Source organism: Patagioenas fasciata, chromosome 2, assembly GCF_037038585.1.
Source record: "Patagioenas fasciata isolate bPatFas1 chromosome 2, bPatFas1.hap1, whole genome shotgun sequence".
In the NCBI taxonomy this organism is placed as follows: domain Eukaryota; kingdom Metazoa; phylum Chordata; class Aves; order Columbiformes; family Columbidae; genus Patagioenas; species Patagioenas fasciata.
This window is the reverse complement of record NC_092521.1, coordinates 161,604,280-161,629,418: the sequence shown is the minus strand read 5'-3', so window position 1 is coordinate 161,629,418 and position 25,139 is coordinate 161,604,280.

The following is a 25,139-nucleotide window of genomic DNA, read 5'->3' as shown; positions in this document are numbered from 1 at the left end:
TGTAGTGGTGCCTGTGCCTCATGCCCATTGCCATGTCAGGAAGTGAATGAATATGGACAACATGGTCTTGGCATAAATTGCATTTCTTACATAGATTTCCTTTTGTATAGCACTCTAAAGTCAATGGATATTTACAGAAGGCCAAATTCGCTCCACGGACTGTGCTGAACTGAATTTAGCACAAGTACAGAGAAAACAGAAGCAAAAATACACCACTTACCTTTTTCTTTTGTATCGTGAAGCCAGTAGACCAGTTCAGATCTTCATACAAGCTACAGCATTTTCTTCAGAGCCTTTTAAATCCCAGGTTGCTCATAGGAAAAGTTGGTGTCATCTCTCTTTGCAGTCTCATCTCATTATTAGAGTTGTTTATAGGGAAAAAAGCCCTCATTGGCAATGAGTGGTCAAGGATGATTGTTTCCCTATCCAGCAGTAACACCCCAGAAGCCACGAGAGCCTGGACTACTGATAATCATGGTCAGGAAAATGACTGAGATTTCCTGACAACCAACCAGTCAGGTGGCCAGGGAGCTGGGACAAGTGACAGAAAACCAGGTCTCCAAAGCTACAGGGCCGGCAGAGATCACCTGTCAGTCAGCCTGCAACTTCTTAGAGCATCTTCAAAACCAATACATCCTTGCAGAACTTTTCCATTCCAACAAATAGATAAGGTCAAATAGCAGAGTATCTATTAATACATATGGTATCGATCTCTGTCTGATCAGGAATCTGTTTTCTTCTTCTCACAGTTCAACTGTTTCTCACAGTAAGGTCAATTTTTGATCGCAGTCTAGTACTAGACTCATACCCTTCCTGCAGCACAGCTTCAGACTGATGGAAAATTGTTTTTTTCTTAGATTCTCAAAAAATATTTTTTTTTCTCCACCATCATTTAACTATTTCTCCAACCTCCATTAGTGCATCTGGTATAATATTCAAGTTTATGTGCTTCATTCAATCTGCAATGACTTCTTCCTCATGTGCATGACTTGCAAGACCGACATTTTGGTATTTTAAACTGTAGGGAAAGGTAGAAAAAAGCATAGAGAGAAGAAGACAGAAGTGTCTGGCTCACTTCAGGAGCATTTAATAAAAATTTGAGACAATCCTGGTTCATTTTTGAAAGTGAGTGAATTGCACCCTTTGGAACTGGAGGACAACATTGCCATTGAATAAGAGCTATCTCTCTAGGTTCCTACTGGATGTAAATAACATTAGAGAAGAAAAATATTTTACACATTAAAATGTTTGCTCTCCAGCTGTGAAGTGAACAGAGATGTATAGGTCTAGTTAAGCAGCACTTTTATTTTACAAATGAGGTGACTATGTGTTCATTTGCCCAGGATGAAAAATGAGATGCTTTCTTCTCCCTTTTTGACCTTTTGAGAAAAGCTGCAGGTGGACGTTGTAGGAAATGGTTGTTGCCTGTGAGTATAGCACAGAAGAAGTCACAAGTGAGGAGTTAGAACTGCTTCAGCCAAAGGTCAGAATTGGAATAGCACAAAATTACTATAAATTTTCCTTGGTTAAATTTAGACTGGATTGCTTGAATCAATAAAACTACCTTACAGTTAGTTTAATGAGGGCAAAGCAACTTGTCAGCTCTTGAAGCAGAGCTTGGTAAGCTTTCGAGATAAAACTACGTGATGTGGTAACTGCCATGGGAGCTCTGCAGCACTGCCTGCAGTTGGTGGCAACTGCCAAAATTCCCCTGGTCAGGTCCTTCTGCCTGGTAAAGGACAACTTGCAGCATGATGTGGCTACTGGGCACAGATGGCCAAACTCCTTTTCCTGCCCCCAAGCTGTTGCTGCCACTGTCATTGTGAAAGGTTGCATGGTGGCCTGTCTTGTCTGAAAATGTCATTCATTGTCTTTTTCTGCACATTGTGTGGGTCCGTTCAGTTGGAAACACACCTGAGGCCAGCTGAGATGTCCAAGGCTCTCCAATCCTACTAGTATCACTGCAGGAAGCAAGCCTTCTGTAGATCTTGTGTCTTGCCTGCAAAACTCGCTTCCTGGATACACAAGGGCATTTTGCACGGCAAGCACGCCTCTGTTTAGGAAACTAATTATGATTCAAACAGAGTTTTGTCTGAGTAAATCTAGGTATCTACAATGCAGACATCTGTATGAACTGGTCAATATCTCAGTTGACTACACCATGACTAAATCAATTGAGATTTAGTCAGTATAAGTCACTAGATCTATGGTGCAATTCGTCTTATCCTGAAGCAGACATCTAAAATTGGTCACGTGACTCCCACCCTATACATGCCAATTTCTCTTGTTTGACTGTAAAGGGAGACCATCGTGAGATGACCTGATGTATCCCTCCATTTTTCAGATGTCAAAAGTTAAGTGAGCTCAACTTCTTTTTTTGTAGCATGAACCCTAATGAAGCTCCCCAAATCCATGAGTTTCTGGTTGGAAGAAGGAGAGGTACAGTATTGATGATTTACCAGCCCAGATTTTGTCCGAGTGATAGGGTCAGCTCTGCCATCCACAGAGACAGTCATCAACTCAGTGTCTCATAGTGCCTAGTTTAGTTCAGGCCAACTGCCCAAGTCTGACCACAAAACCAGCTACTAAAGCTGCCCACTTAAACAACTATGGGTTGAGTGGCATTTTCCAGCTTAGAAACCAGAGTGAAGAAATTGATTTGCTAAGCTGTACATGTGTGTAATCCCATCTCTTATTAACATCTGTGGTATTTGCCGTATTTAAAGACTATGCCTTTTTTCTCCTTAGACCATTGGTGCTTGATTGCAATCCAGAGCACAACAGCTCTGTAGATAGTGCTGTTGCATGTTTTCCCCAATATGTCTGAAGACTGAATTAACTGATATAAGCAATTATAAGACCACAAGATTCATAATCGACTTTCTTTGGAGTAACTACATAAGATAAATGGATAAGATGTCACTAAACTGCTCTCTGATTATCCTTTAAAATCATAAACCCTCTTGCAGGTAACACTTGGGATGTTATATAGGTGCATAAATACAAAATTCATTGATGGCATATTGATTTTATACAGTGACTCAAAGCATTTATCTTAGCTCTACTTATTACTTAACTCCAAGGATGGCAGCAGAATCAGGTTCTCACCATTTTTCAGGTTTCTCTGAAGAGTGATACAAATTGTTTCATAACAGTATTTTGCATAATCACCTGTTTAAATGATTACCTTCTGATCATCATCCTTCTGATGATGCTCTATAATAAACCTAATGATTTCTGAAAACATTATATAACCTTCTCTAACTGGCCCAGATATGTCAAGGTTTTCTGGTCTAGCAGTCAGCAAGGTGAATAAATTGTGCTTAGCATGTGTATTGCTTTTTCCTGCAGTGTCAAAGCCAAATGTTTTGCCAAACGGCTTGCTCATGTGTAATGTTTTCTGAACAGCTGATACTGCCCTGCATCACAGAGCATTTGTGTTGCTGCTTGGATCAAGAAGAGAGAAAATCGTTTTGTCTTCGGGATTAGTCTAGTGATTAATCTTTTGTTTTGTTTTTGTTTGGTTTTTTTTTTTTTTAATTTTTATTTTCTTGTTTTCAGATAGAGTAACTATGGCTACTTGATACTGTTGTTTGAGTTTGTGATATTTATGTATTATTTTCCTCTCAAGGGAGGTGGGAAATCGACACCTCAATAGGATTAAAAGTATACTTATATAAACAACAGCATAAAATGCAAAACGTGTTTTGAAGTTATTCTGTCATTCCTTGCAAAGTGAAAGAAAATTTGAAGAATACTTTTCAGTGGAAAACTTACTTTGCTTTAGTTATGGTAACATTTAAACCTAATGGAAGCCTGTAAGTTTTCTGCAATGACATATTGAATGCTTATGATAGACAGGGATGGTGGCATGCAAAAATATTCATAGATGTCCAGATCTCTTTTGCTGATTCGTGAGTCCCCAGTGAAAACAATTCGGGAAGAGCAAGTCTTAATGTAGAATGAGGGTTGAGATTTATTTCATGTTTCAATCAACCCAGGAGAAATCTCTCAGAAAAGGGCTACACTATAATAATTGAAGGAGTTCCCAGCACCCTAAGGACAGACAGCTTGCTACTACTTCTGCTCTGGAGCACAATTTCTTCAGCTATGCCTGCAAAGCTATATGTGATGGATCAAAAAACAGATCTGGGTAAAAAATACCCTCTTTTTTTTTCTTAATTTTATTTTTAGCCTGACTCAGAAGACCCCATGAGTATTTGTGACACCACCATTGAGAAAGTAGAATTTTGTAGCAGGGTAACAGAAATCAGCACTGCAAAACCGTCACTTGTGGCTTCAACAGCATCAAACCACGGTTCTGGGCTTGACACCTCATGGTGGCAGTTGCGCATCCTTTCTGGTTCTGCTTGCTTGGTGGTTCACTTTACTGGCACTTTTAAACCGAACAAAGATGAGACGTTTTAAGTATCCTTCTCAGTTTAGTGGAAGTGAGGTCATTATTTAGCTATTTAATATTTTCTGTGTCAGCATCATTATTTTTTCTGCTAAATGTCCTTATCTCCTGTTGTGATTTGAAATTTCTGAGAGGATCACAGGTCCTCAGTAGCATGAAACTTTAAATATATTGATGTTAAAACCCACAGATACCGATGAGCCAGGATTAATCTCAAGGGCTTCCAAATGTCAAAGACAACATGGGAGTTGTGCAAGGAACTGATCTGAAAATTTCCACGAAGGCTGCCTGTTAACAAACACTGATTTTCACTTATTCCAGGCATTTCATTTAAAATTCTTATTCTTGGAAATTAACACTTTAAAAAGTTACACATTACTTGGGTTTCTGGGAGGATTTGTTACACCACTGAGTGCAGTTATTCCCAACATGTTGTGAGACAAAGCTCTTAATGCTAAAAGCAGCAGGGAGGCTGGGTGTTTGGGCCTCCCTCTTAAAAGCACATCAGCCTGTACACACTGGAGTTAATGCAGTCTGTTTTTCTCTAGATCCTATCTTGTGGTTGGCTGTCTAGTGTCTAATGAAGTGTGTGTTCATGTTGCATCTTTTAGTACTTTACAAGCTTTTGTTGGCAGCCAATTTTCATGAAACATCTCTGAGACTTCTGCTCTTATGTTAAATTTGGTTTTATTATAGCAGGACTGTCACACAGTTTCTCTTGCACACACATACACATATTTACGTACAATTGCTACTTAAGTTCTATATCCTTAGAAAAAGAGTTTAAGAAGCCTTGGCTGCAAATAGTTAAACTAATTCTGAATTTGCTGGCTGACTTTGCTTGTTCACGAATCACTGTTGCAATGGTCAATTTCTGTGTTCACTGGTTGTTACCATGATCCACATCTCAACTTCCAGTGATGTTCTTGCAGAAGCAAGTTGCCTTGGGATTGTTTTCATCAGGAAAGTGTGAAGGCTATGAATGCCAGTGAAAAGTGTTTTGGAGGGTTTTCTTTTGTCAAATGAATGCTAAGGGGTAACACTTTGTAACTTAGCCTGGTGATTGCAGTGAAATTACAGCTTGTGGGAGAAACATGATGGTTGTGTCTGCAATGCAGAGTCAGGGCATTTGAGTGAGGTTTTAATGAGGCAGAATATTGTTACGCAGCCCTAGATCCAATAGCTTGTCATCTAGTTGTGAGCAGAATAATTACCAGTGATAAGGATTCATTAGAAAGGTAACTTGCTTTTAAAAAGCAGTGCTGTCTGAAGCTCAGCCTTTGGGTATCAAACTTCTGAGTGGGATGCAGGGGAAGGCGATGAGATGACGGTTAGCATACAGCTTGGAGGATTGGGATAGAGTAGAATGCTTTGTAATGTCACCCTCCTCTTTCTAAAAAAGCACACTGGAAAGAAGTAAGAGGAATACCCAGTTGTAAGATTTGCAGTGGCACTTACCACTTCCAACCTTTTTAATTATAGAAAATACGAAGAGCTGAATAATATCTGACTCCACATATGTGCACAGGCTAAATAGCAGGGACAATGGCAGCAAATTGGATCTGAAATGAAAAGCGTTTAGAGCAACAAAGACTCTGGGAGCTTCAGAAGTAAGGAGGCTTTGGGGAAGATAGGAAGAAAAAGGAAAAGCTTTGCTTCTTTTAGGGGCGATGTCATCACAACTTTGTTTTTGCCCTTTGGGTTTGTGAAAGACCGATTTGGCTGACTGTCAGGATAAATAGAAATGCAGAAGTTTGCTGGCCTCTATGTGCTTAGGAGAAGGATCAACATCACTTTTTGACCTCTCACTGAGCTTCTTTTTTTTTTTTTTTTGTGAGGTTGGGAGTGTCTTCCTTCTTCCATTGCTGGATGGGACTGAATGGAAGAAGGGGACTGTCATTCAGGGAGAGGACCCATTCTCATCCCTACGGCAGCCTGGGCAAGCAGCAAGTGGGTAATGTTGGAGTAAGGTCATGTCCTCACAGCATGGCTGGTTGCTGCAATTAGACCATTCAGTTTGCTAAGTATTTCCATGTGTTCTGAAAAGCAGCTGACGGGAGTGCGATTTCACTGCTGGTTTGAGGGCTCAGAAATGTGTAACCAGCTCTCCCCACAACTATTTTTCGTACTGATCTTTAATGTCCAGTTCAGTGCTCTAGGACAACTACCCTCCCACCTTTATGGAGTCCAGGTCTTGGGCACTGAATGGGACGTTACCCTGACGGTCTCCCAGCCCAGGTTTTGGGCATGGTTTCTCCAGCCTTCATCAACCTTGATCCTGCTGGGTTCTGCAAGCACTAAAAATGATCTGCTGAGTGCTTTTTCTTCCAGTTCTGATCATTCTTTCCCTTTGGAAATCTCATCCATCAACACTTTATTGCTCCAACTGGCAGTATGTTAGGCGGAATTAAGGAGATGAAGGACAGAAAGCTTTGGGGTTTTTAGACACATTACTTTAAAAATGATCAAATTTCTCAAGCCCACATTCACAACGGAAGTGAGGAAAGACTAAACAATGTAACAGCATTATTATATACTATGTGTTTTATTTATTTATATAATTTTACTTTATTAGCAGGTGAAATGTATTGCTCCTTAGTGCTTCTCTAGGACACAATCCTCTTTTGATCTCACCTGAGTAATTTCCTTCTCTCTCCATCTGGGAAGACTTTTGATGCCGCTCATTTAGGGAGGAAGGGGGTGGTGCACCCCTGCACTCTCTGCTTTTCTGCACTTTTCCTACTGGGGCCATGGGGTCTCTTCTGTTGTCTGTTTACTGCTTTTACACCCCCTTTTGTACTCTTCCAGGGCATGTACTGTGAACTGGAGATCCCAGGAACAAGGATGTCAGTATTTCATTTCCATTTGCTTGAGTGCCAGACCGTCCTACCTGAGAGTGCTTAATGCATTTCAGGTCTGTTACTCCAACAACTATTTTGCAGTTGAGGTTGAGCAGTAAAGCTGAAACCCCACTGCCTCTCTCTCTTTACTCTTGTGGCACTGCAAAGCACATTTTAAAGTACATTTTTTGTACTCTGCCTTAAGAATACAGCACTGACCAGGGGCGAATGGTCCCTGTAGCTCTATTAATGTTAAATGAAGTTTTTCATAAATCATGACTGAATTTCCTGTGCTCCATTATGCCAAAAATTGTTATCTTAGTGCTCAGTGAAATTAAAGTAGCAAACAAGGATTGATATCTAAGTCACATATCTACCTATAAATATATTACAACTCTATTAAAGAGTACTCCATTAAAAAGTTGAAGATAATTTAACACATTAATTTATATTGCTACCATTAAATAGAAACAGAGTATATTTTTATTGCTGAAAAATGTTTATCTGGCAGCTTAATTAAATATTTACAACAAACAGAAAAAGCTGAGATCTAATTTTCAAATGCTACTTGGTCATGTTTGGAGAAGGGTAAATATACCTGCATCTGTCTGCCTTCCTAAACAAAGAGGTTGCCAGCTACAGGGGATCACTAGAAGATTTATATGTCTTTTTTTTTTGTCTTTCATCTACCTAAAACAAATAAAATTTGTGCTGCAGCTATAATGACGGAAGTAATAAGGGAAATGGTAATCAAGCAGCATTTAGCAATCTGAAATTGTCTAGAAGTGAAATGCTTCAAATGAATGTTTAAACTGCATAATAATTTTATTGGGAGATTGGAAAATGAGGACTCATCAGATGTTGCAGATAGATGGATGGAGAGCTGAGGGTCATCATTTTCCATGAGTTCACTCTTTGCTGATGAAAATGGTGCTTGCACTGATTACTGTGACATGCATGCCTCATTCTGCAAAACTCAATTCCTATTTAAATATTTACACTGGAGGTCTTACTATCTTCTTGCTGCTTTGGCATTGATCATCTGCACAGCCCTTTCCTATCATTTTGAAGACTGTGTTTACAAGAATTGGTGCAGCTGTTCTATGCTGTTCCCACCCTGTATGTAGACCTTGGTGCCTCTGAGAAGGCAGCGCACAGATGAATGCTGTGAGTATTTACAGCTTTTTATTTGCTTGAAAACATCTCACAGGTGCAAGGCTGGAGGATACTTGTGTGGTTGAATGAGCCAGAACTATTTGATTGAAGCAGTGAAAGCAGTGCCTTAGTTCTCTTTTGCTCTTTGCAGTCATTTGCACACCCATCAGTCAGTGTGGGAGTACCTCACACATGTCCAGAGTAGTGAAATCACAGCACAAGGCACTGGAGAATCCCAGATTGTGGCTCTTTAGTGTCTTCAGGCTGAAAATAGGGCAGGACTGTGTCACTCTTGGCTAAACCTCCTTGGGTCCCTCTGGTTTGTGTCAGTCTGGTGCAAGACTAGGCTTAGCATTGAAGTGTGAGGTGAATAGACAAGTTGTGCAAAACATGGGTCTGTCTCTGTCCCCCCTGCTGTAACTTCCACTGTGGGAATTCATGTTGCTAAAGGAGATTAATGCAGTCACAGAAGGAAAAGAGTTGTTCACTAGTGACAGTCAGCAGAAGTGGATCAAATACTTTGCGGCTGGTGCTGTTCTCTGCTGGTTCAAGGTTGAAGCTTTGCTCCTCACCTTTCTTTGTGTTGCCCTTTTCTGAGAGCACTGAAGAGTTTTCCCTGATGGCAAATTCCTCAGGAAATCACAGCTTATTTTGGCTGCCCTTTCCTCATGGTAGCTACAAACATGGCTAAGGGAAAGACAGTAATTGCCGATATCCACTTCTCACCACATCCATGTATATCCACTAGATGCAACTTGGAGCAGCAGTAGGGTTGCTCTTATTTATGGCAAATCCTTAGGGCGCACCTGTTGTCATTTGAGACATCTTTGCTCATCTAAGCCATCCGCATGACACTGGCAGACATTTTGTAAGGCATAAGAAGGACCTCATTGTTCCAGTCTACAGCTTCCACATATGAACAGGCTCCAATAAAGCATGTGATAGTATTTTTTCATGAGTGCTGACCCCCAAAAGGGAGGTTCATCCGTATGTTGGGGTCTGCGTACTGTGACAATGCACCTGCTCCCACAGCTGCATCCTGGCTGTGCAGTGGTGATGTGTTTCCCTGTTTCAAAGCAGAAGATTACTGTTTGGAAAAGTTCAGTGGCCTTACAAAGAAATGTTTCAAATGGGTGAAATCTCTCTGGCCCTCTGTTCTTTTTGTACTCACCAGCTTTCCCTGTGGGTGAGTTTTTCCTCCTTTCATTCAGAGGCTTAACAAAGTCATTAAAATTGCCACAAAGCTGTCTGTGAGCAATTCCTGTGTGTGGAAGAAAACAGACAGGAGGATGTTGAAGTAATGTTTGGTTTTGAAAAACTCTTTTCATTCTGCTGATCTCCTTGCCTGCTTCAATCATGTGAAACAGAAACAAGCATTTAACTAATAAAACATTTCCGTAAAATTACTTTTTTCTTGCCCTTGTTTTATATTACATGAATATATCAATTTTCCCTGCATAAACAAACAATAGTAATAATTCCTGGATGTTTGAGAATATAGCTATCTCTTATCACCAAGTTCATTTAAGTGATTAAAAGGAATAATAATAAGAATCATATTTCGTGTTGAATACAATGCCTTTTGTTTGGGCACTAACACACTGTGGTCTTTACTTACCAACATCCTAAGCAACTAAATTCCCATGAGGTAAATTAGCCTTTGAAGGCTAATCAGAAACCCAGCAGAAGAACATTTGAAGGGGCACATATTTCAGGAGCTGGCTGAAGGATGGATGTTAAGAGGTAGTCTTGAATACAAGCTGCTCAGAGCAGAAAATGGTTTGTTGTCACCAAAAGTGAGCTCGAATACATTTTCCCGTCTTGTGAAAAATGCTGAAGATTCAAGGAGTTCTTTGTGCCAAAGCCATGTGCATTGGAGACCTATCAAAATGGTTTCGTTTACTTATTTATTTTTCCTGAGAAATGAGGAAGGGAGGTTGAGGAACAGAGGAGACTTAGGAGAGTGAAGAGCATGGCAGTCGAGTCCCTTTCCTACATGTCCTGCAGATGTTCTGCTTCTTAGGAGGGAAGGGGCTCTTCCAACCTCCCCTCTGTGTCGAATACTGCTCTGAGTAAACAACCATGATGAACATGCATTGGAATAGGGTGGTTTGTGTCTCCTTTCTCTACTCAGCTACTGACTGGGGATTTTGATTTCTCATCTTTTACAAAAAAAAAGGGTAAAAAAAAAAAGAGAAAGCAAAGGCTCTTGTTGAGTCATCATTTTCGCAAGGAGTATTTTCCTGAACATTTTCCAATCATTTAGTTCTACTTTTTTTCCATGTTCAACTCAGCACCTAACTTTCCTGCTCTGTGCCAGAAGTGATGACATTGCTGTGATACGGAAGATAAAAGTACTGCTGTACTTCTTGTGACACAGTGAGGAGAGGCTGAGGCACAAGCAGCAGTGCTTTGTATGACTGGGATGAGCCTTGAGCACTCACTTGGTGTCTCAGGAGAGCAGTGGTGCTGGGAAGCAGAGTACAGACCCTTCAGGTCTTCTGGAGTTGGACCCAGTGAGCTTAGCCTGTATCGGCACCATTCCTACTTACGTGAAATACCTACCTATACAAACAAGAGTAACAAATCAAATTCACAACCATCCTGGCAGCATCAGGAAGAAAGGGAGATCAAGTAGACTCCCCTCTTCTCTTCTGTCCCCACCCCATTCCCTGGCTCCAGAGGTCAGAGGTCTGAATCTCTATCCAGAGGGCAAACCCTCTTGGCAGTGAAGCAGCCTTTGAGTTAGATCAGCTATGAGAAAAGGTAAAAGTAAGTTGATGCATGCCTGAGCACTAAAATGCACTGAAGAGGAACATACTGACCATTTGGGAAGTGTACCATTAAATGGGCAAACTTCTACTGTTGAGAGAGCATGCAGCAGGGGCCCACATAGATTGGCACCATCACCCCAACCAGGCAGACACAGAAACATGGGAGTGTTTTTCTATGTCCACTTGTCTTCTTTCTTCCACCCCACCCTCCAAGTTCAGTGTTTTGATGCTTTTTAATGCTTTTCAAAACCTGAACTGAACAAATCACCAATGGGTGCTGCTGACCTGGTAGAAACTAGCGATGTTCTGATAGCATCTACAGCCCACTGTGGTACATTCTGAGCTCGAAACATCTTTATCCATTGTCATATTCCTACTGGAGTTGGTCTAAGTCTTTAAGTTCATGGCCTTCTCTCTCTTTTCTCTTTAAAAACTTTCTCTCTTTTGGCCCATGAATATGGGAAAGATTTTGTGCTGGGTTCATCTTCAGTTCAGTCTTCATCAGTAGATATTTTGCAAGTCAAAAATTCACCAAAAACCACTTATTTTGTCAGCACAAACATTAACTCGAGTCAGACCTGCTTGGACAGTTGGATGAGGGGAGCGTTACGTGACTGACTTCAGAAGGGTTGCTCCAGCAAGTGTCACGGCTACTTGAATTTAAAATGTCAGAGACATGCTCCAGTTATAGCTCCTGCTGGGCACCAAAGCCTGTTGAAAAACCCTAAAAGACAGCTGGAAAGGGAATATTGTAGCAAATGTCAGTGTGTTTTAATTGACTGGTCTGAGCAAGGAAATCCACAAAATACTGAGAGGCCAAATCTTTGCCCTTAGATAGTTGGTTTCAGGAGAACTTGGCAGGTGCCTTCAAAGTGTACATCATGCATCCCTGTTGTCTAAGAAGATAAGAGTCTAATGCAGCTGGTGAAGTTCAGCTTTGAGTTTGAGAGGTGTAGATCTGTGCTTAGCTCCACAGGTCAGGGGTTCAAACCTTTCTAACGACTCTTGAAGAAGCAAATCTCACACATCTGTGGCAGAAATCAGCCCCAGAAGTTTAACACCAGAGAGTTCTTAGTAATCTATTGAAAAGCAATACTATGAAGAAGGGAAGTTTTCTGCCTGAGAAAACGCGGTCTCCACACCCTGCTGTATCTGAAAATGTGCTTTAGCAGTGGTGAAAATGTCACGTTATAACTAGCACTGAGCAAATTGCACTGGATAGACCTCCACAAAGCAGATAGGGACCATTTGACGTAATTCAACAATAAGTAGAGTTTCTCAGCATTCAGTGTATTTGAGGACTTTGGCTGAGCTATACTTGAGCCAACTCATAAGGTAGGACTAGTCCTATAGTCCTTCTTCATATATCTCTTCACACTTTTTCGTGACTTTCACCTAAGGAAAGCAGAGAGTGTGGTGAGGTGGTTTACTGTGCAGGGAGAAGGCAGGAGAGCTAATACATGTCTCAGATATGAAGATGTGCTGTTAGGGAGCTAAGGCCACAGGCATGGGCAGGATGGAACAGGTCAAAACATCTTGATTCACATTTCAGTCAAAGAATTACGGAAGCTTCTGGGGAAAAAATCCCGCAGATACGACCTTCTTAGCTGATACTACAGTACTTTTTGTATGTAACTAAATAAAAACAAGGCCAGTGTGCGGTGATTACTTGTATCTCTCATTTCTCTCATGCTGAGTTGTTGCCTACTTCCATGTATGGGGGAAAAGTGTGCACTTGAGCTTTATTTCCAGTGATAGGTTTGTGATGAACTTTCTGATATCTTCGAAGGCATCAATGACTGCTAGAGGGTGGGCTGAGAAACAGCAGCATAGATGCACCTTCCCAGTACCTGGGTCATGTGCAGCATGTTGTAATGCTCATTGGGAGAGACAGACAATACGGGGGAGGGCAGCAGCAGCCAAGGAAAGCTGGTATCAGGAGGAGGGGCTTAAGTGATTTAGAAGAAAGACATGAATACCTATTCCTTGTGAAAGTGAGAAAAACCCACTCTACTACAAAACCTCTGGCACGATGCAGAAAGAAATGAGTGCTGTACATTGTGGCACAGCCTTTTAAAGAGTGAAAAAGATGCTCTTGCTCCCCTGAGGTTTGCTTCAAATGAAGTTCCAGTTTCGGCTGGTGAAGAAGCCAGCCACCTTGCTCCTTTGCAGCCCTGCTCCCGTGTGTATACACGCTCAGTGCACAGAGAGGAAAGCTCATGCTCCCAAACAGTGTGGCTGCTCATGACACTTGGGGCAGGAAGATAACAGCTCAGCTTTCAAATGAGGGTGGAAGGTTAAAACAGAACCATAACCTGAGGGGGCTGCTATATTTTTTGTATTGTGGGAAGCATCGGGCGCCGAAAAGAAATGAAAGGAAAATCCACTTCTGTCCCCAGAGATCCTGCAGTCTAAACAGACAAGTGAACAAAAGGTGGGAGAGCAAAGGGATGCCTGGAGAAGTGAAGCAGTGGCCCAAGGGCACAGAGCCAGGGCAGGGTTAGCAGAGGAACCAAATCTTTCCTACTTGCAACCAATCCTTTGTCTATTTGTTGGATGATCTTGACTTAAGATGCCATTTTCAGTGCCAAGCTAGCAACTATAATCACAGTCCAGTCATCTTTATTGAGCTCTTGTAGTTTACTCAGACAGCCTTATAGGCACAGCGCTTTATGGACCTCTAAAACGGCAGGTATCTGCTGTGAGGAGCTCGGTTTAGACTGCGCTTAACACTGTAAGGTAATGGCAGACAATAAACCAAAGACGACAGGTGGGAGGGCTGTAACATTTAATGTGCTGATATATCAAAGAAAAGGTAATGAAATCCTACGTGGCAAGATCATCCTTCATCCATAAAACAGGACAGTTCACAGCAAGGAAGGATTACATTGAAATGCAGCTCTGCCTTACTAACATTTTTTGGGCCATCTTCCCTCCTCTTTTGCCTGTGCTGTGATGACCACTAGGCTTTTCTCACAAGATTTTCCCTTCAATCTTTAGTGGGTGAACAATTAAATAAGGCTTTTATAGCCTCTAAGGATAACCCAAATATAGGTCAAAAGCTGTTTACCTAGCATCATTTTTTACAAAAGAGGATAAGGTTGGACCTGGAAGTAAATGTGTATTAGTCAGTGAGAACGTATGTACAGAAAAATACATTGCTAAAGGAATAGTGAACACAAAGAGGTTACATTAGTCTGCTCTGCTTGGGGAGACTGGAGAATCACTGTCCTGCAATACCAAAAGCCAGGAGGGTGAAATCACATTCACAGTAGCAATTCTATAAATGTGCGCTACAACTGTTGGGCAATACAGTGCTTCATTGAGGAAGAAACAGGAAAAGGGGTACAGACAACTAAGCAGTAATAATCTGATTGCAATTGTACCAAATGTTTTGGAATCTGTGAAAGCAAGGAGCAACCAAACATGTGGAGCTGAACAGAAAGCACACTAAAAACCAACACAGGTTTATCAAAGAGACGTGCTGCCTGCTAACTTCCTGTGATAAAGAGATTATACCCATGGGATTGCCTTTTATAAAACATCAAAAAACACGTGAGACAGTGCCCCATGGGAAACTGTCAGTAAAATCAGAAAACAGTGCAAGAACTGTAAGGTGAATAAGAAGGCTTTAGTAGTTGCACAAAAAGGATCTATCAGTCTCAGGGAAGTAACTGACAATTCTTCTCAAGAATCTTTGCAAGATCTTTCAACAGACAATAAAGGAAAAATTGTAAAGAAAGAGAAGAGCCTTCATTCACAAGACGGCTGTGAGCCATAAATGTGGCATGGCTATGAACAAGCAAATATCATGGCAGGCTGCACTGGGAGAAGCACATCCAGTAGAGGTGGGTAAGTGGTGACACCACTGTGTAAGGCACAGGTCAGGCAACAGGAATTGCAGCATTTTGCTATATAAAATGTAAATGTAGAATTCCAGCCATCTACATTCAAATGAGATTAATCACAAGCCGACAGGAGAATGGAGAGGAGCAAAAGAGTGTCTTTTACAAAAAGAGTACAATTCTTACAGTCTAGCAAAAGAAGGATGAGCGAGTGTATGACTACAGTCAGCAAATAAATGATGATGAGCAAGTGCACAGGATGGGTACTCAGTGCCAGAGAAGATTAATGCAGGTGAAAGAACAGGCACACACAGACTAGCTAGGGACACTCTTGAGCTAGACATTTCTAACCATCAGAAGAGCAAGGCTCTGGAACAGTTTCTGGATGGAGTCAGGCTACAAGACCGAACTATTTTGAAGGTGGCACATAATTTGGCTGCCTGCAACAGCAGGGGCTAGATGCAATGGTCCGGGGGTTCCCCTCTTGCCCTGAGCTCCTCTAGGTTAAGGAGAAATGCTCAATGTCATGGGTGCACATAGGGAACTAACCTCCACAGGAATTGTTATTCACTGCCCTTTGTTGAGGGTGGGGTTTTTGTTGTTGTTGGTTTTGGGTTTTTTTTGTGTGTGTTTTTGTTGTTTTTTTTCCTGTGTTAACAGTTTTTGAACGCTGGCTGCCTGAGTCTTGATTGTGATATCTTTTGGAGTAATCTTCACACCTTCAAAAGCACGTCATCCAGCAGGGAGTACAACCCTGAGCATTCCACCCTCCAAGAATATGTCCAAAAGAGCTGAGTGTTCCTCGGAGAAGGCAATGCATCATCGAGACATAAAGGCACGTATGAAGTTCTAAGAGATGCTCTGTTTTATATATCTGCTGTGGGGAAGAGGTAGTATGCAAAGTACAGAAAATAAACTGTGGGTTTAGCACTGCTTTTATGATAACTAAGAGACTTCACAGTACATCAATTCTAAAATGACCTCCAGTCTTTAATCCAGTAGCTGAGGCTTACAAACAGCTTGCTATTAATACAATAACTCACTGAATCTTCATGACTCTCTGGGTCAGAAATGCAGCCCTGGTGATCATAATTCAATAGATCTCCACCTCTTCACACCAGGATTGGGTCTGGCCACACAGTCGTCCTGGTGGATTTTGGTTTAAGCTGTGTATTAATTTAGTTACAACATTTGTCTCTGCAGTTCAACAGAGTAACGTTATCAGTTATTTGAATAATGTAATATGAAAGGGAAACACTATTTCATTTAGAGATCTACAGGAAAAATTCAGTGTTCCAAATAGCCTCTTGACAGATATCTGCAAATTAAAGGTTGCTTTCTTTCTCAGTTTAATAATAGGGCTCTCCTAGACACATCCATCTTAGTAAAAACAAAAACAAAAACAAAAAAACCAACCAACCAACCAAACAAAAACAAAACAAAAAAACACCACAGCAAAAAAAAAAAACCCCACACAACAACAAAACAAAAAAACACAAAAAAAACTAATTTAGCAACTCCTCACATAGCTCTGGTGTATTTATATGGAAGTAATATCTGAATTATTTCAACCTTTAGTAAATCTCTAAATATCACTTACAAAAGTAGACACTGAGGTTTCTCCTTCTGTGAGCTGGAGTCAGTGGGTTGCCCTTCAAATCTGCCCTGACCACCTCCCAGCAGCTGGGCTTCAGATTTCTTGCTCCACAAGGAGCTGCTAAAAATGGTCAAAACCAGGTTCTTGATTTTGATTTGTATTAGTTGTATGCACTGCTCTGCATTCAGGAAAATGAGGATGGAAACAGTGCTGCTACCCATCTGTGGCATTTGCTTTTCTCCTTGCGATCTAAACTCCTCTGGGTCATTATCAAACAACATTTTTACAGTCTTTTGGTTCTCTGCTCAAAGCTGTTTCAGACCAGACCTCAGGAAACACCAAACATTTTATATTTCTGTTGAAAAGGACAGGTACAGTGAGAGTCTTAACGCCTACTCAGGTCAGGTACTTCTTTGATTCTACTAAAAAAGAGGGAAGTCAAGAGCTGCAGTTCCCGCAGAGTTATTCTGTGTTTATCTCCAAAGGGGTATGACATTGGAAGCTTAGTAACAAGCACCCATTCTCCTAAGCAGACAAAGCTAAATGCAAATTTCATGGCAATGCAAATGCAGAATTTCCATTTCATGCTTGGAAGAAGGGGATGGCTTTGTATGACCTGATCCAATTTCAGAGTTTTCCAGAACTAATAGATCTGATCTGATCCAAACTAGCTGCTGCTGCCCTTGGGTGCCTGCAGTCTTTGCTGTCTTCTTGCTCTTTCTGTATTTATTTCCTGGAATATGATCCTCTGACCTTCCCTGTCCCTCAGCATTGACTTTGTTTCAGCGTTTCATGAAGTTCCTCTTTCCCTCCCATGGGGGTTCAGTTAAGAGCCCACATTTCTAGTCTGGACTCCTAGCTTTGGCCATTCCAACCACTCCAGCTTCTCCAAATTCCCATGTCTCCCTGTCTACGCATTGACATCTCCACTGCCCTTCTCATGTGCAAACATTGAAATAGCATCCCATAGAGATGCCATAGTCATGCTTGGCTGCTACTGATTGCTCAGTTAGCAGGTTGTACGAAAGCTAACAGCCATTTAATTTAAATGCTGCTTCACTGTGTTCAGTACAAATCCCTGTGTGTGGCACCAAGCAAGAAATTGGGAACCAGTGGCAGCTTCTTGCCTTGATGCAGCTCTTATGTGTCCCCAGCGGGGCTGATCTGTGCAGGGATAGGGGTAAATGATAGTTTTGCCTCTTTGGTTTTGGTGAATTTTTTTTTTCATCCAGATAAAAGTCTTGCCTTGCCTTACGTTGCCTTTCCCTTTTGCTTTCCCTGCTGCCAGCACATACATTAAATTATCCTTTCGGTGGTGTCCAACGATGAAGGGCAACCAGCACAGACTGAAGCACAGGAAGTTCCCTCTGAATATGAGGAAAAGCTTCTTTACCTTGAGGGTGGCAGAGTCCTGGAACAGGCTGCTCAGAGAAGTTGTGGAGTCTCTTTGGACAGACATTAAAACTCACCTGGACACATTCCTGTGAGATCTGCTCTGGTGAACCTGCTTTAGCAGGTGGGTTGGACTGGATGATCTCCAGAGGTCCTTTCCCACCCCAACCAGTCGTGATTCTGCAGTCTGTTGGCTGGAGCAGCTCCCTGATGACATGGGGCAGCTACCCAAGGGCACATAGGAAGTCTGTGGTAGAGCAGGAAATCAACTCTCCATCAAAATGCAGAATCATCACTGTCAGAGCCTGAAACAATGACATATTATTCATTTGTTTAACTCGGAGCACAGGCAAAATGGCAGGGCTTGTAATCACTGTTGAGGGGGATGGAAGTAACTCTTTGCTGACTTCATACATGTGTTGCTGTCCTTGCAGCAGAGATAAGGCTCAGGGCTCTAATACAGGGATACAAGTGACCCCCCAAAATCTGCAGCTTCAAAGGCATGGGGCTCCTTCATCCTCTAGCAGGGACATGATATTGCTGCCCTTCATAGAGCTGTTATATGGAGCAGTCAAGAGCTTAAAGTCATAGAATCATAGAATCATTTCAGTTGAAAGAGACCCTTGGGATGAATGAATGTGCCCCAAAATGAGGGAGCAAAGCTTGCCCAGCCCCTGCTTATGAATCACAATACAAAACATGGCCACTCTGATCTCAATTTGTTCACATTTTCAGGAAAAGTGATTGGGAAGAATCCTCTCCTAAGGCTGCACCCTGTTCTCCAGACTGTGGGCTAGTGATAAGGGACAGCAGAGGAAGGATCTCTCGTGCCCAAAGCAGCTCATGCAGAGCAGCACAAAACCCTCCCCACCTAACCCACAGCACGCTCTTCTAGAGCTCTCCTTTCACTTAGCCAGGGCAATGCCATGGCCTTGAATCACATTCCTCCCCTGAGCAGCTGTGCACACAGTCCAGGTCCTCTCACTGTGCATTCATTCCCACAAAATGTGTGGTGCATGCGTGAGATCCTGTCTGCGTTAACTATTCCTCCCTTAATAAATTATTGATAAAGCTTCTCCTTGACAGATTGCAAAGCCAGGGAGCCCTGGGCAATTCTGCTCCTCCCCTAAAATGTTCTAACACTTGTATTTATCTGAAAATAAATGCATGACTTTCCTGATGACTTTGCAGCTTTTGAATCATCTTCTTCAGGAAGACAAATACTTTGGCTTCCTGCAGACAGGAAAACTACTTCCCTCTTGCCTCCCTACACTCAACTTTCAAATTTCTTTTGGGTTTCATAGGGAAATACTCTTCTGGAGACATGACCAGACTGCTTACTGAAAGATCATGAAGTATCAACTCTAGGCTGACAGCTGGCTTTGGTGTAAATGCTCAACAAAGAAGTGAATTAGCACACAAACACTATTTCGCAGTTGTAGCTGCCTTGTTCTAAATGCTGCTCTGTGATCTTGTCAGCAAGGGATGAAGGCAGTACTATCTCCAATAGGCTCCTTAAGGAAAACCCTGTTGGACAGTGGGAAGGAACAGAAAGCAATGGGGTGACTGCAAAATATTTAAACTCCTCAGTTTTGATGTTGTTTTCCTCCTGCTTGTATGAGCTGGCCCTGTACATGTTTGGTTTTCCGCTCTGCAGATGTGTGTACAACCTTCTGACAAACCACAGAAATGATCCATTAGTTGTGGAAAAAGACTGGGAGTCGGGATTATCAGTTTTTATTCAGGAAACCATCCCCATGCCACTGAGTGATACAGGAGACTCACTGAGCACTTTCTTGACTCAGCTAATCCATCTAAAACAGCGAACAGGGGCCAAAGCTTTTTAAGTCTTGAAAGCATTATGTATAATTAACAGACATGAAGAATGTATGTCAATTCTCAAAGGAAAGGTCAATGCCAGCAAGACTGACATTGTTACTGGTTTTGTTATTATGCCTGGTTCCCACTGGGAGCACAGCTTTTCACTGGGGTAGGGCAGTACTTCACGGGTTGTGTTTCTATACAGCTGTATATCTGAAGAGCTGAAGACCCATGGGATCATTCAGGTTTTAGAAACATGGGAAGTTTTCAGAACAGTAGGAAAACATAATTTTAGCAGAGTTTTCCCAAATACAGGTTCAAACTGACCACCTGAGAGCCAGCGCGGCAGATGTGAGCTTCTCAGAAGAATGCCTGCCCCGGGTCATCTTTGTATATCTTAGATCATTAAAAATATGAAGCACAGCCATATCTCTGCTGGAAACTGAGTTCCCCAGGCACACTCTGACTACAGTAAGTTGCCTTGGAGGTCTGTTAGCAGCAAAAACCTGGTTTATTTCTAGAAACAGACAGAGGAGCCTTCAAATGGCATTGGAAATTGTAAGTAATGCCACATACAGCACTTGCTGTCCCAAACACAACCAAGGTTAAGCTGGGTTCAGGAGACTCTTTGCAATGCTTGAGCTAAACAGGCAGGCTTGGGGCAGGCAGCTCTGCTGGACCTGTGCCCATGCACAGATCACGCCATGTTTGAAGGGCTTTATCGATTACTGGAGGTTCGTGTGCAGTTTTTAGAAAGTGGGATAACCATGAAACTTGATACTCTTTCCAATTTTCCCCATATCATCTTTCTAAAGTTCTGCATCCATTTACTGTGCCAAAAACATTCTTAAATATTCCCTTTTAAGTCAGCAAAATCTCCTGCCATTTCCATGTTTAACTTCAGCGTTATTTTTATCTGCTCTGTTTTGCTCTTCCAGAGTCAGGTAGGACTCTTTTGTTCTCATTGAAAGCTGAAAATGCTCCATTGCCAGTCTGGGTTTGTGCTGACATTAACCACTGGCTCCATGGACAGGGGTCCTTCAAATTCTGCAAGGAAGGGAGTGTAGAAAGGAGAAGGGATGGTAAAAAGCAGGTAGAGGTTGGAATATGGTCAACACTTATCAGCTCTGTTTGTATGAGTGGTTACATATATTCTCATTTAAAGCATTCAGAGCTGTCAATGACAGTCCCTGCATGGTAAGAACCTGCATTTTAGGGTTTTCTTTTTAAAATTTGATACAGCTGTTATCTCCATAAGTCATCAGATATCACACCCCAATGGCCATTGTTTCCTCACACCAGAGAAAAATACAAGCTAGTTTTCCTTCAGTATTCAGGTCTCACTAGCCAATCCTCATTTGACATTATGAAGTATCATAAAATTTATGTAAGACTGTTGTTTTCCCTGTATTTTTCACTATTACCAATATAGACTTTCAAGCAAAATCCACATATACTAACAAACCTTTTCTTGCTACTTCTTTCTCCAGACCTAGTGGTCTGGCTCAATTCTTGATTTGTGGATAAACTTAAGGGTACAATCTATTAACCCCATTTTGGTTTTACATGCCTTCTTTGCTGCCTGAGACCTGCATTTAAAACTCTAATCCAGAGTGAACTGATAGGAAAACCATTGACTGCTGGCTAGAATGAATATTTCTAATCCATCTTCATTGAAGTTACACCCAGTTCCCTCTCCTTAATCCTAAATGGCAACCGTTACCCATACACCTGGGAAAGATGTTTAATATTGAAAATAAACTAACTGGAGTGCTTCAGGGCAACATCTGTGGCAACAATTACCTTCCCAGTGAGGTAATCTCTCCATTCAGCTTTTAAAGGTTATAATTTTCGGTACCGGGGTCTTTAGAGGTCTTCAGTCAGGATTATGAGTTTTCAGGTGTCTTGCACTCTAGCTGGGATCTCTTTATATAACTTTTTTATTACTAGTGAATGTTTTTTAGGACACCACTGAAATGATCATGGGAAGGACACTGACAGAAATGGGATGACCCTGACCTGTTAGAAAGATTGCAGAACACTGTATCTAGCTATCTCTATGAACAGAGTTTCTGGGTCCTGATCTTGGGAACAAAGAGTTTATTTCTGAAGCTAATAATTTAAGATTAATCTGAATTAGATTCCTCAGTCTGAGTATCTCAAAATAAGATGTCTTCTCATTTATTTGACAGGTTTTGGAGAAAAGTTTTTCAAACTTTCTGCACCACAGAAAGGCCTCATAGCCCCAGTTGCACCTCACCCATGCACGCTCCTTGTACAATAAGATATTTGCAAAGGCAGCAGGGTTGTGCTGACCAACTGTGCCTCAGACTTGTTGAGTCCCACAAACAACAGCTAGGAGACCCAGTGGAGCTTGAACTGCATGGACACATCCCAAACAGACTGAACACAAACAAACACTGAAAAGAAAAGATAGGCTTGGCCTTCAAGAATTTGAAACCCGAAAAAGATGTCCTTAATTCCAGGGATATTTTTGAAACTGGAAGAGTGATTTCTCTGCTAGTTTTGTGCCTCAGTATCCTGAATTATGACATGTCAAACTGTGAGATGGAAGACAAGGGCCAGCAATGATCCACACCAGCACTACACACACCTCAGTGCAATGCCGTGGGAAGGTGCCAGCTGTGGTCTGGCAGCCATAAAGCTGCTTGGTCTGTGGCCCAGATGACCTATCTTGCATTTCCACAGGGCATATTAGCTCAGATGCTAACACATCTAACACCATTTCTAGTTCTGGTACTACCGTAGTCATCAGCGGCTTGAAGCTTGTGGGGCCACTTGGTGGGCAGCATTTAGGAAACTTCCGAGGATGATGTCCTTGAAGCTCATGGGTCTGTCTGGTAAGCATGGAGTGGTTTTTTACAAGGATGACACAAAGGATTTCTAGAAACTTCTTCAAACAAAACCAATTCAGCTTTGTGTTTCATTTGCACACTGAACTCTGGAACATGTAGTTACCTTGTGTCAAAAAATTTCAGTTCGTGAGACACAGATATAGGTGTCACAGGGAAAAAGCAGATTTGTCCTAAAAAAGCTACAATATAAAAAGAAATTTTTTTGCGTCATGTATACAGTAGAAGAGCGTAAACAAGGCAGAAGCATCAGGCTTTCGCATTTTCTAAGGGACCTTGCTCTGGATTCTGTTGTATTGAAAACACATTCTAATATGTGCATAACAAAAGCATCAACTATTCTACTATACCCATCCCCAAGAAATGCAGTTTTGATGGTATAATGGTACAACCAGAATTTCTTGTTACCAGAGCTATGACAATCATAGAATCATAGAATGGTTTGGGTTGAAAGGACCTTTAAAGACCATCCAGTCTTACCTCTCTGCCATGGGTAGGGGCATCTTTCACTAGATCAAGTTGCTTAAAGCCCTGTCCAAACTGACTCTGAACACTTCCACTCATGGGGCATCTACAGTTTCTCTGGGCAACCAGTTCCAGTGTCTCACCACACTCATTGTATGACAACACATGAGCCTGTCCATGCCTCTCAACAACACAAGTGGGTGCAGGTATCTATAATACAGACTTGAGCTCATCCATCCAGTCTACTCCCACTGCTGCCTCCTGTGCCTGCAGACTCCCAGAGGCAATGCAACCTAGAGCTAAAGGACGACTTGACTGTGGACCTTCCCAGAGACCTTTCATATACCCTGTCTGGATGACTGCATTATTCCTGAAGAGGGACCAAGGCAGGTGTCAGATTTGGACATGAATAAGAGATGAAGGAGTGGCTGGTTCTTCCCTGAGTCATGAAGTCCAGGCATTTTCACCTTTGTGAACATTATAAATCCTATCCATAATCTAGCCAAGGTCTATGTTGAAATAATATAGATTTATTTTCATCCGTTACTTTTACAATTGAGACATTTTAAATCCCCACTGTTCTAATAGAAACTGTCCTACAATTCTCAGACCAAACTTACAGACAGCTAAGTCCCTGTTCTAGCACTTTTAGTAGTTCTACCTCTATGGTTCATACCCAGGCCTTCATTTCACATTACACAGAATGATCACCTCTCTTCCATTTGTTAAACCAAACAAGTTAAACATGTTAGTGGCTTTAGGTTGAGAGGAGATCAGACTTGTCTCACAGAATTGCACAGCAAATCTCAAGCACCTCTTCCAAACCATGCTTGTTCTAGATCATGGGGGGCTGGAGTTGTGCAGTGAAGTATTAAAGACAGGGTGTTGCTGATTCCTGTGGAAAAAGCAAACGAAAAATCAAACATGCCCTGCTGTACCATTACTGGAAATATCTCATCTGAAAAACCCCTGGCTCACAGTGATTATTTTGATGCTGAATTGTCCCCTCCCCCAGCCATGCTGTTTTCTAGTCATGTGGGATTATTCCAAATACAGAAAGCTTTTTATAGTTCCTGCTATCAGGGTTGGATTTTATGTGTTGTGGTTTTTTTTTTTTTTTTCCCAGCATTCTAGGTTGGAGATTTTTCAATCCTCTGAGTGTATGGAGATCTCTGGACTTGGCTCTTACCTGGGATATGACTGTACTCTTCAATATGTGCTCCATTCTCCTGACTGCCTGGGTTTTACAAGCAATCCTACATCTTTCTCCTTACTAAAACAAGAAACACTGTGCTCATTTCATGTTTTATCTAGGACTTTAGTCCCCACCCCTATCCATATGGGCCCTGCCTCTTTTGTTCTTCTTGCTTTTAACAGCTAGACACCTTTCACTACCTCATTATTATTATTATTATTTTTTTTTTTTTTCCAGAAATAACTCAGTTTGACTCTTGGCATTTCTCATCCTGTTGAGAGAATTAACAGATTGAATATTTTGCTAATGCTTCTGAGAGGGTGGTCCCAATTTGCCTTTCTTATTCAGATTGGATTGTAGGAGTAATTTGCTAAAAGTGAATAAGCAAGAACCCTTTACTTGTAAACAGAACTTAATCGGTAATGGAATAATTTAGTGATAACATCACAGTGCCCTTCTGGCATGGGATGTACCATCAATTTCATGCTCATTGATTCCATTTACTTACCATGGCATGCAGACTGCAGCTCCCATCAGACCTCTGGATCCCACCATGGAAAGGTCACTATATTTGCCACATGCATTTAATTTAGCCTCCCTCAAAAGGGACTGTCTTGTGATTCCCGATTTCCCTGTCTCCCACCTTAAGTGATGTGCAAGTTCTGCGGAGCAGGCACAACTCATCCATTTGGTGTGTGCACCTCACCACAGGGCTCTTAGGTGTCACCATGTCCATACTAAGAAAAAATGATGGTTCTTTTCTCC